Genomic DNA, 10,433 nt, shown 5'->3' on the forward strand with positions numbered 1-10,433 from the left:
AAGTATTATAACTTATACCACAGAAATACAAAGGATCATGAGACAATTATGAACAAACTGAATTATAAAAAAGAAATGGATATTCCTAGAAACATGCGACTTGCTAAGACTGAACCAGGAAGAGAGAAAAATCTGTACAAACCATTAACTAATGATATTGAAACAGTATTTCCCAAAAAAGTAAAGCCAAATGCCAGATGGTTTTGCTAGTGAATTTTACTATACACTCAAAGAATAATTAAAATCAGTTTTTCTGAAATTTCTCCAAAAAACTGAAGAGGAGGTAACACTCTCAGACTCATTTTACAAGGCAACATTACCCAGAGGCAAAGCCAGATAAGAACAATGCAAGCAAAAAACACTACAGGCCAATATCTCTGATAAGTATAGATGTAAAAATTCTCAAAAACATGGTATTGAATCAAATTCAACAGCTTATTAAAAAGATTGGATCAAGTTGGATTTATCACTGGGATGCAAGGATGGTTCAACATATGCAAATCAATAAATGTAAGACACCACATTAATAGAGTGGAAAGTAAAAATCATAAGATCATCTCAATAGATGCAGAAAAAAGCATATGATAAAATTCAACATCCTTGGGGCGCCTGGGTGGCTCAGCGGGTTAAGGCCTCTGCCTTCGGCTCAGGTCATGATCCCGGGGTCCTGGGATCGAGCCCCGCATCGGGCTCTCTGCTTGGCTGGGAGCCTGCTTCCTTCTCTCTCTCTCTCTGCCTGCCTCTCTGCCTACTTGTAATCTCTATCTGTCAAATAAATAAATCTTTAAAAAAAATTCAACATCCTTTTATGATAAACACTCTCAACAGATTGGGCAGAGAAGAAACATACCTCAACATAATTAACACTTTATATGAGAAGCCCAGAGCTAACATCATGCTTGGTGGTGAGATTTGAAAGCTTTTCCCATAGAATAGGAACACTATAACAGTATTCACTTTCACCAATCTTATTCACTGTCTCACTGAAAATGTTAGCCAGGACAGTTAGGCAAGAAAAAGAAATAGAAGGTCCCGAAATCAGAAAGGATGAAGTAAAATTTTCCCTGTTTGCAGATGCTATGATTTTAAATATAGAAAATTCTAAAGACTGCACCAAAAAAACCTGTTAGAATTAATAAACAAATTTAGTAGTATTTGAAGATAGGAGAATCAACATATAAAAATTAATCGTGTATTCATACATTAACAGCAACCTATCAGAAAGACAAAGAAACCAATCCCACTTATAACAGCATTAAAATGATAAAATACTTAGGTATTGATTTAATTAAGGAGATTAAAGATCTGTAAATGGGAATTAGAAAACACTAATCTTCTTTCGGCTCCAGTCATGATCCCAAGGTATTAGGATAGAGTCATAGAGTTCTACATCAGACTCCTTGCTCAGCAGGGAGCCTGGTTCTTCCTCTGCCTGCCACTGCCCCTGCTTGTGCCTGTTTCCTCTCTCTGACAGATAAATAAACAAAATCTTAAAAAAAAAAAGGAGAAGAAACAAATGGAAAGACACTCCATGTTTATGGATTATAAAATTAATTTTGTTAAAATGTTTATATTTCCCAAAGCTACCTATAGATTCATTGTTATCCTTAACAAAATTCCAATGACATTTTTCACAGAAGTAGAAAAAAAGAAATCCAAAAATTTATATGGTACCACAGGGTCTCTGAATGGCCAAAGCAAAGCTGAGAAAGAACAACAAACCTGAAGGCATTACACTTTTTGATTCCATACTTCATTACAAAGTTTCAGTAATCAAAACTGTATGGTATTCACAAAAAAATAGACACGCAGACCAATCAAACACAATTGAGAGCCTAGAAATAAACATAGCTATGGTAGGTCTACTAATATTTGACAAGTGAGCCAAGAATACTCAATAGGAAAAGACAGTATCTTCAATAAACTGTTTGGGAAAAGTGGATATTCACATGCACAACAATAAAATCGAACCCTTCTTTCTATACCACTCACAAAAATTAATTTGAAATGGAATAAAGACTTTTAAAGACTTTATATCTAAAGTTTTGCTTTTAAGACCCAAAACTTTAAAACTACTACTAGAAGAAAATATAGAAAAAATTTCCTTGACATTAATCTTGGCAATGTGTTGTGTTTTGTTGTTGTTGTTGTTTGATAAAACACAAAAAGCATACCAGGAAAATATAAACAAAGAGTCAAACAAATATAGGGGCAGATATCAAGCTAAAATCTATACAGCAGAGCAGAGGGTCAACAGAATGAAATGGCAATCTAGAGAATGTGGAAAAATATTTGCAATCTGATTAGGAGTTAATATCCAAAATACACAAGGAACTCACTAAATAACTCAGTTAAAAATAGGCAAAGAAACTTAATAATCATTTTCACCAAAGCAGACAGACAAATGATGAACAGGTACATGAAAAGATGCTCCATGTCAGTAATTGTCAGGGAAATGCAAATAAAATCATAATGAAATGTCATCTCATACCAAATAGGATTTCTGTTGTCAGGACAAACAACAGATGTTGCGAAGGATATGATAAAAGGGGAACCTGTGTATAGAATTGGTGGAAGTGTAGATTGTTGCAGCCACTATGAAAAATACTCTGGGTGTTTATTTAAAAAAAAAAAGGGACTGCCTTATGGACCAACAATCCTACTTTGGGTATATATTCAAACGATAAAAATCTATGTCTTGAAGAAATATCTTCAGTCCCATGTTTTTTGCAACATTATTCACAATAACCAAGATATTAAAACAACTTAGATGTCTGTCAACTAATGAATGGATAAAGAGTATTTTGGGATATATACAAGGAATTATTACTCAGACATCAAAAGTGTAGAATGTCCTTTTGCAAAACATGAGTGGATTTTGACGGTATTATATTAAGTAAAATAAGTCAAAAGAGAAACAGAAATAATATATGTTTTTACTTTACATGAAATCTAAAACAGCTGAACTCATTAAAATGAGAGTAGGATGGTGGTTAGCAGAGGTTGGAAGGTGGAGCAAATAGGAGATGTTGAGTACAAACTTCCAGTTTTATGACTAATAAGTTTTGGGGAACTAATGCACAAACAATTATTGTTAAGAGAGTAGATCTAAAATGTTATTATCAGGGGGAAAAGTATGACAATGTGAGGCATTGGAAGCGTTAACTGACTTTATTGTGGTAATTATATCATTATATATACATGTATCAAAGCATTATGTTGTATACTTAAACTTACATATGTTATATGTCAATAATATCTCAAGAAAGCTGGAAAAAAGAGGCTTTTTTAAACTGCAAACATTATGTACTTGGTCTTGATTTTTCCTTTATATGAATTTTGAACATAGCAAAATATTTTTAAGAGATAAAGCACTCATAAAGTAAAAGAAAATAGGCTATATTTAAGAAGAAAAATAGTCAATACAAGTAGACAAACTTATGACTCATATGTTGGGATTATGACAGGAACTTTTAAATAGCTATAAGCATGTTAAAGAATAAAGCAGAAAAGGTTAAGAGGATAACAAATGAGAAATTTTAGCTAAGAAATAGATGAAGGAGACAATTCTTGTAAGGAATGTAACATAAATATATACAAATGAAATAAAATACCTAAATAGAAGAAAGACTGTATCCATCTTAAAAGTTATATATGAGGTATTTACATTTCTGAAGATTCATTTTTGTGTGGAAATCTATCAGCCTCTATTCTTGTACTGAGTGAGAATTACTGACCTAGAGGTATGAAATCATAGACAAAGTTAAATGTCAACATTTTGGCCAAAGTCAGTTATCAGGAACCACATTTTCCATTAAAATGGATCAGGATTCACGATTTTATAGAAAAGTATAATTCTGGGATTATTGTTATTCATCTCTCTGTATTTTCTTGGTCTCTATCAACTTCATATGAGCAAATTGCCATAACTCATGAATAGGATAAATGCAGAAGATCAACATGAAATGGAAAAGAAAAATGCTTATAGGTAAAAAAAAAAAAATCTGAAGTGTATTATCTTACCAGGATAAGGATTTATTGCTTTCCTTAATCTAGAACTGGAAGATACAATACTATTGTGAAAAGCCTAGCTCTGCTTCTTGGAATTTGAAGGTGAATACTTGACTTAATATCTATACACTTCAATTCTCCCATGAAAAATAAACTTAGATAATTAAGTTATAATAAAGCAAAAACCCTTTTTAGCTCTAAATTATTTGACTACAGGAATTTAAATAATTAACAATGGAGATCCTGGCAACAGACATCAAAACATTAAGAATCACTTCTCAAAACTCTTTGGATATCCACTTGAAAAATCAATGGAGATTATGAAAATTGTCATGATATTAAAATGATTTACAAAATGGAAAGGTTTTCCCATCATAAACAGTCCATTGATTTGGTTTCTCTATGGATTAAATAAAATAAGAAGGAAATAGAATGTTAAGTTATAGGTAGAAGAATTAAGTGTTTACACTCATAATAATTTTTTTTTAAGATTTTATTTATTTACCTGACAGAAAGAGATCACAAGTAGGCAGAGAGGCAGGCAGAGAGAGACGGGAAGCAGGCCCCCCGCTGAGCAGAGAGCCCGATGCAGGACTCGATCCCAGGACCCTGAGATCATGACCTGAGCCGAAGGCAGCGGCCAAAACCACTGAGCCACCCAGGCGCCCTACACTCATAATAAATTTTGAATTCATTACTAAGTGTGTTTGTTCTTGGAAAATCTACCTAAATTAGGTGAGCCTCAGCTTACCCAAGTATAGTATAGGAATAATAAGTCAACTCAAAATATTTTTGATATTAGGGATGCCTGGGTGGCTCAGTTGTTAAGCTTCTGCCTTTGGATCAGGTCATGGTTCCATGGTTCAGAAATGGAGTCCCACATTGGGACTGCTCATCAGATCACTTAAAACAAATAAACAAAAAAAGAAAAAGAATAAAAGGAAGAAAAGGAGGAAAGAATTAAGGAAGGAAAAAATAGAAGGACAAGGGATGGTCAGAAAAGAAGAAACATGGCAGGAGAAATGTAGGAAGGATACTAATTATGACCTTAAGATAAAAAACGTTCCCATAATGCTGATACAACTTGCTAGTATTCTTACTTCTTCAATGAAATTTCAGTGCCCACATGGCAAACTCATCTTATTGCTAGTTATATGAATTGGTTATTTCAGAGAGTTTTGCAATGACGTCCACCACCAGTACAAGAATATACACACTGATACTTAAAATGAATTCCATTAAATTTATTTTTACTTAAATGAATTGAATAAAGGATAATAAGAACTGCTTTAATTTTTAAAAAAATACACATGTTTAAATCAGAGACTTATTTTTACCATGTTAATACTTAAGTAAGACAAAATAAATTTCACATTCTACATTGAAAGAAAAGAGAAAAGAAATTCTGGGGGACTTCTGGGGAAAACCACAGAGTTGGAGGTTCCTAAACTCACCTCATCAACTAGATAACACTCACAGCAGAATAAACACCCAAGAAAAGAACTCAAAGACTGACTGAAAAAAACCACAACTTAATGTCACTTTAAGAGGTCACACTTAAGAGTAGGAAGGGCAATGGCTTGTTGGAAAGCAAAGCCCCATGGCTCTAACCACTGGAGAAAGGGAGTCATGGATATGAAGAAGGGCCAGAAACATTGAAGTATATCAGGGAGCCTACAAAGGGAAGAGAAATGCCCATAACATTTGTTTTTGAAAATCAGAGGGGCTGAATTTCATAAGTGCATATAACTAGTAGGACTTAAAGTTGGAGCATTAAAATCAGTGGGCCTAGCTCCAAGAGAGCCCAGAAGGCAACTGGACTCTGAGCCACTGCCCTTAGAGATAGCACAGCAAAGAGACTGCAGAGATAATTGGCAGCAACAGTTTGAAAGGCAGCTGGGGCTTATGGGAGGGTGAGTTAAAATCTCAGAATTACCTGAAGGACTTCTCTGAGAACAAAGGAGATGCCAGGAGCTATTTTCCTCTCCTGTCCCTCATCATAAAAACACAGCCATTTGCAGGAGCCAGTGTCCCATCTGCAATCACTACCTAACTTGCTTTCACAGCACTCAGCATATCCAGCCAGACCTGCCTTGTGGAGGCTGAGAAAAGTAAGGCCATCCCACCTCAGGTTTAGCTTTAGCATAAGTACAGCCATCTTGGCAAAGCAAAAGCTGTCACCTTGCACCCCCTCTCCACCTGCTCCCCTCCCCTCGGCAGTATGTGTGACATTCCTCAGGCATCCCTGACTGCCCTAAAAGAAAAACAAATAGTTAACTTGTAGGATTAGTTGTTTATTTGAGATTTCTCTTGTTTCTTAAAGTAGGCCTCTATTGCTACTGCTCCCCTCTTAGAACTGCTTTTGTTGTCTCTGAAAGATTTTGGACCATTGTGTTTTCATTTTAACTGTTTCCAAGTATTTTTTATTACTTCTTTTATCTCCTGCTTGACCTATTCATTGTTCAGTAGTGTATTATTTAACTTTTAAGTATTTGAGATCTTTCCAGATTTTTTTCCTCTTGGTTGACTTCTAGTTTCTTAGAGTTATGGTAAAAAAAGATTCATGGGGGGGGAGGAGAAAAGATGGCAGAGAAGTAGCAGACTGAGACTACATCAGGTAGCAGGAGAGCAGCTCGAAATCTTATCTAAACATTGCAAACACCTACAAATCCAATGGGAGATTGAAGAGAAGAACAACAATTCTAGAAACAGAAAATCAACCACTTTCTGAAAGGTAGGACTGGTGGAGAAGTGAATCTAAAACGACGGGAAGATAGACCGCGGGGGGAGTGGCCGACTCCCGGCAAGCGGTGGAGCAACAGAGCACAAAATCAGGACTTTTAAAAGTCTGTTCCACTGAGGGACATTGCTCCAGAGGTTAAACCAGGGTGAAGCCCATGCAGGGTCAGCGTGGCCCCAGGTCCCGCAGGGTCAAAGAAGGATCGGGGTATCGGAGTGTCGCAGAACTCACACGTGTTAGAACAGAGAAACCGGCTACAGAGACAGAGCCGAGGACTGAACTCTCAGCTCGGTGTTACCTTGAGCTGGTCGCGGGCTGGGTGAGCTCAGAGCGTGGCTGGAGGCTGGGGATACGGGAGTGATTGGGTGCTGACCTCTGGGGCGCACTGAGGAGTGGGTCCTCAGGCTCTCGGCTCCTCCGGGCCAGAGACTAGGAGGCTGGCATTTTCATTCTTGTCCTCCGGAACTCTATGGAAAGCATTCAGGGAACAGAAGCTCCCAAAAGCAAAACCGAGCAGATTACTTAGTCCGGCATCCTGTAAGGGCAGTGCAATTCTGCCTCGGGCAAAGACACTTGAGAGTCACTACAACAGGCCCCTCCCCCAGAAGATCAACAAAATATCCAGCCAGGACAAGTTCATCTATCAAGGAAAGCAGGTTCAATACCTAAGCCAGCAGCGGAATTCAAGAGAAGGAGAAAGCAAAGCACGGAACTCATGACTTTCTCCCCATTATGCTTTAGGCTTGCGGTTAATTCAATTTTTTTTTTCAATTTCTTTCTTTCTTTTTTCTTCTTCTGCTAAATTTTTTAAAACTTTTACCCTTTCCTTTTTTAATATTTTTTTGAATAGTTTATCTAAAATATATATTTTTTTCTTTCTTTTTTATATTTTTTCTCTATTTGTATTATTTTTAAAATTTTTTTCTTTTTTCGTTTTTTTTTAACCTCTTTTTATCCCCTTTCTCCCCCCCACAATATGGAGTCTCTTCTGATTTGGTTACAGCGCATTTTTCTGGGGTCTTGGCCACCCTTTTAGTATTTTATTTGATCCTTCATATCCTCTTATCTGGACAAAATGACAAGGTGGAAAAAATCAACACAAACAAAAGAACAAGAGGCAGTACTGAAGGCTAGGGACCTAATCAACACAGACATTGGTAATATGTCAGATCAAGAGTTCAGAATGACGATTCTGAACGTTCTAGCTGGGCTCAAAAAAGGCATGGAAGATATTAGAGAAACCCTCTCTGGAGATATTAAAGCCCTTTCTGGAGAAATTAAAGAACTAAAATATAACCAAGTAGAAATCAAAAAAGCTATTAATGAGGTGCAATCAAAAATGGAGGCTCCCACTGCTAGGATCAATGAGGCAGAAGAAAGAATTAGTGATATAGAAGACCAAATGACAGAGAATAAAGAAGCTGAGCAAAAGTGGGACAAACAGCTACTGGACTACGAGGGGAGAATTCGAGAGATAAGTGACACCATAAGACGAAACATTAGAATAATTGGGACTCCAGAAGAAGAAGAAACAGAGAGGGGAGCAGAAGGTCTATTGGAGAGAATTATTGGAGAGAATTTACCTAATATGGCAAAGGGAACAAGCATCAAAATCCAGGAGGTGCAGAGAACCCCCCTCAAAATCAACAAGAATAGGTCCACACCCCGTCACCTAATGGTAAAATTTACAAGTCTTAGTGACAAAGAGAAAATCCTGAAAGCAGCCCGGGAAAAGAAGTCTGTAACATACAATGGTAAAAATATTAGATTGGCAGCAGACTAATCCACAGAGACCTGGCAGGCCAGAAAGAGCTGGCATGATATATTCAGAGCACTCAACGAGAAAAACATGCAGCCAAGAATACTCTATCCAGCTAGGCTATCATTGAAAATAGAAGGAGAGATCAAAAGCTTCCAGGACAAACAAAAACTGAAAGAATTTGCAAACACCAAAACAGCTCTCCAGGAAATATTGAAAGGGGTCCTTTAAGCAAAGAGAGAGCCTAAAAGTAGTAGATCAGAAAGGTACAGAGACAATATACTGGAACAGTCACCTTACAGGCTAATAATGTCACTAAATTCATATCTCTCAATAGTTACCTTGAATGTTAATGGGCTAAATGCCGCAATCAGAAGACACAGGGTATCAGAATGGATAAAAAAACAAAACCCATCTATATGCTGCCTACAAGAAACTCATTTTAGACGTGAAGACACCTTCAGATTTAAAGTGAGGGGGTGGAAACAATTTACCATGCTAATGGGCATCAGAAGAAAGCTGGGGTGGCAGTCCTTCTGTCAGATCAATTAGATTTTAAGCCAAAGAGTATAATAAGAGATGAGGAAGGACACTATATTATACTCAATTGGTCTGTCCAACAGGAAGATCTAACAATTTTAAATATCTATGCCCCTAACGTGGGAGCAGCCAACTATATAAACCAATTAATAACAAAATCAAAGAAACACATCAATAATAATACAATATGGACAGATCATCCAAGCAAAAGATCAACAAGGAAATAAAGGCCTTAAATGACACACTGGACCAGATGGACATCACAGATATATTCAGAACGTTTCATCCCAAAGCAACAGAATACACATTCTTCTCTAGTGCACATGGAACCTTCTCCAGAATAGATCACATCCTGGGTCAAAAATCAGGTCTCAACCAGTATCAAAAGTTTAGGATCATTCCCTCCATATTTTCAGACCACAATGCTCTGAAGTTAGAACTCAATCACAAGAGGAAAGCTGGAAAGAACCCAAATACATGGAGACTAAAGAGCATCCTTCTAAAGAATGAATGGGTCAACCAGGAAATTAAAGAAGAATTGAAAAAATTCATGGAAACAAATGATAATGAAAACACAACGGTTCAAAAACTATGGGACACAGCAAAGGCAGTCCTGAGAGGAAAATATATAACAGTACAAGCCTTTCTCAAGAAACAAGAAAGGTCTCAAGTACACAACCTAACCCTACATGTAAAGGAGCTGGAGAAAGAACAAGAAAGAAACCCTAAACCCAGCAGGAGAAGAGAAATCATAAAGATCAGAGCAGAAATCAATGAAATAGAAACCAAAAAATCAATACAAAAGTCAATGTAACTAGGAGCTTGTTCTTTGAAAGAATCAATAAGATTGATAAATCCCTGGCCAGACTCATTAAAAAGAAAAGAGAAAGGACCCAAATTAATCAAATCATGAATGAAAGAGGAGAGATCACAACTAACACCAAAGAAATACAGACAATTAGAAGGAGGAGTCAAGATGGCGGAGAAGTAGCAGGCTGAGACTACATCAGGTAACAGGAGATCAGCTCGATAGCTTATCTAAACATTGCAAACACTTACAAATCCAACGGGAGAGCGAAGAGAAGAAGAACAGCAACTCTAGAAACAGAAAATCAACCACTTTCTGAAAGGTAGGACTGGCGGAGAAGTGAATCTAAAACGACGGGAAGATAGACCGCGGGGGGAGGGGCCGGCTCCTGGCAAGCGGTGGAGGAACGGAGCACAAAATCAGGACTTTTAAAAGTCTGTTCCACTGAGGGACATTGCTCCAGAGGCTAAACCAGGGTGAAGCCCACGCGGGGTCAGCGTGGCCCCAGGTCCCGCAGGGTCACAGAAGGATCGGGGATGTCGGAGTGTCGCAGAGCTTGCAGGTATTAGAACAGA

The sequence above is a fragment of the Meles meles genome, chromosome 7 (genome assembly GCF_922984935.1).
Source record: "Meles meles chromosome 7, mMelMel3.1 paternal haplotype, whole genome shotgun sequence".
Classification (NCBI taxonomy): Eukaryota; Metazoa; Chordata; class Mammalia; order Carnivora; family Mustelidae; genus Meles; species Meles meles.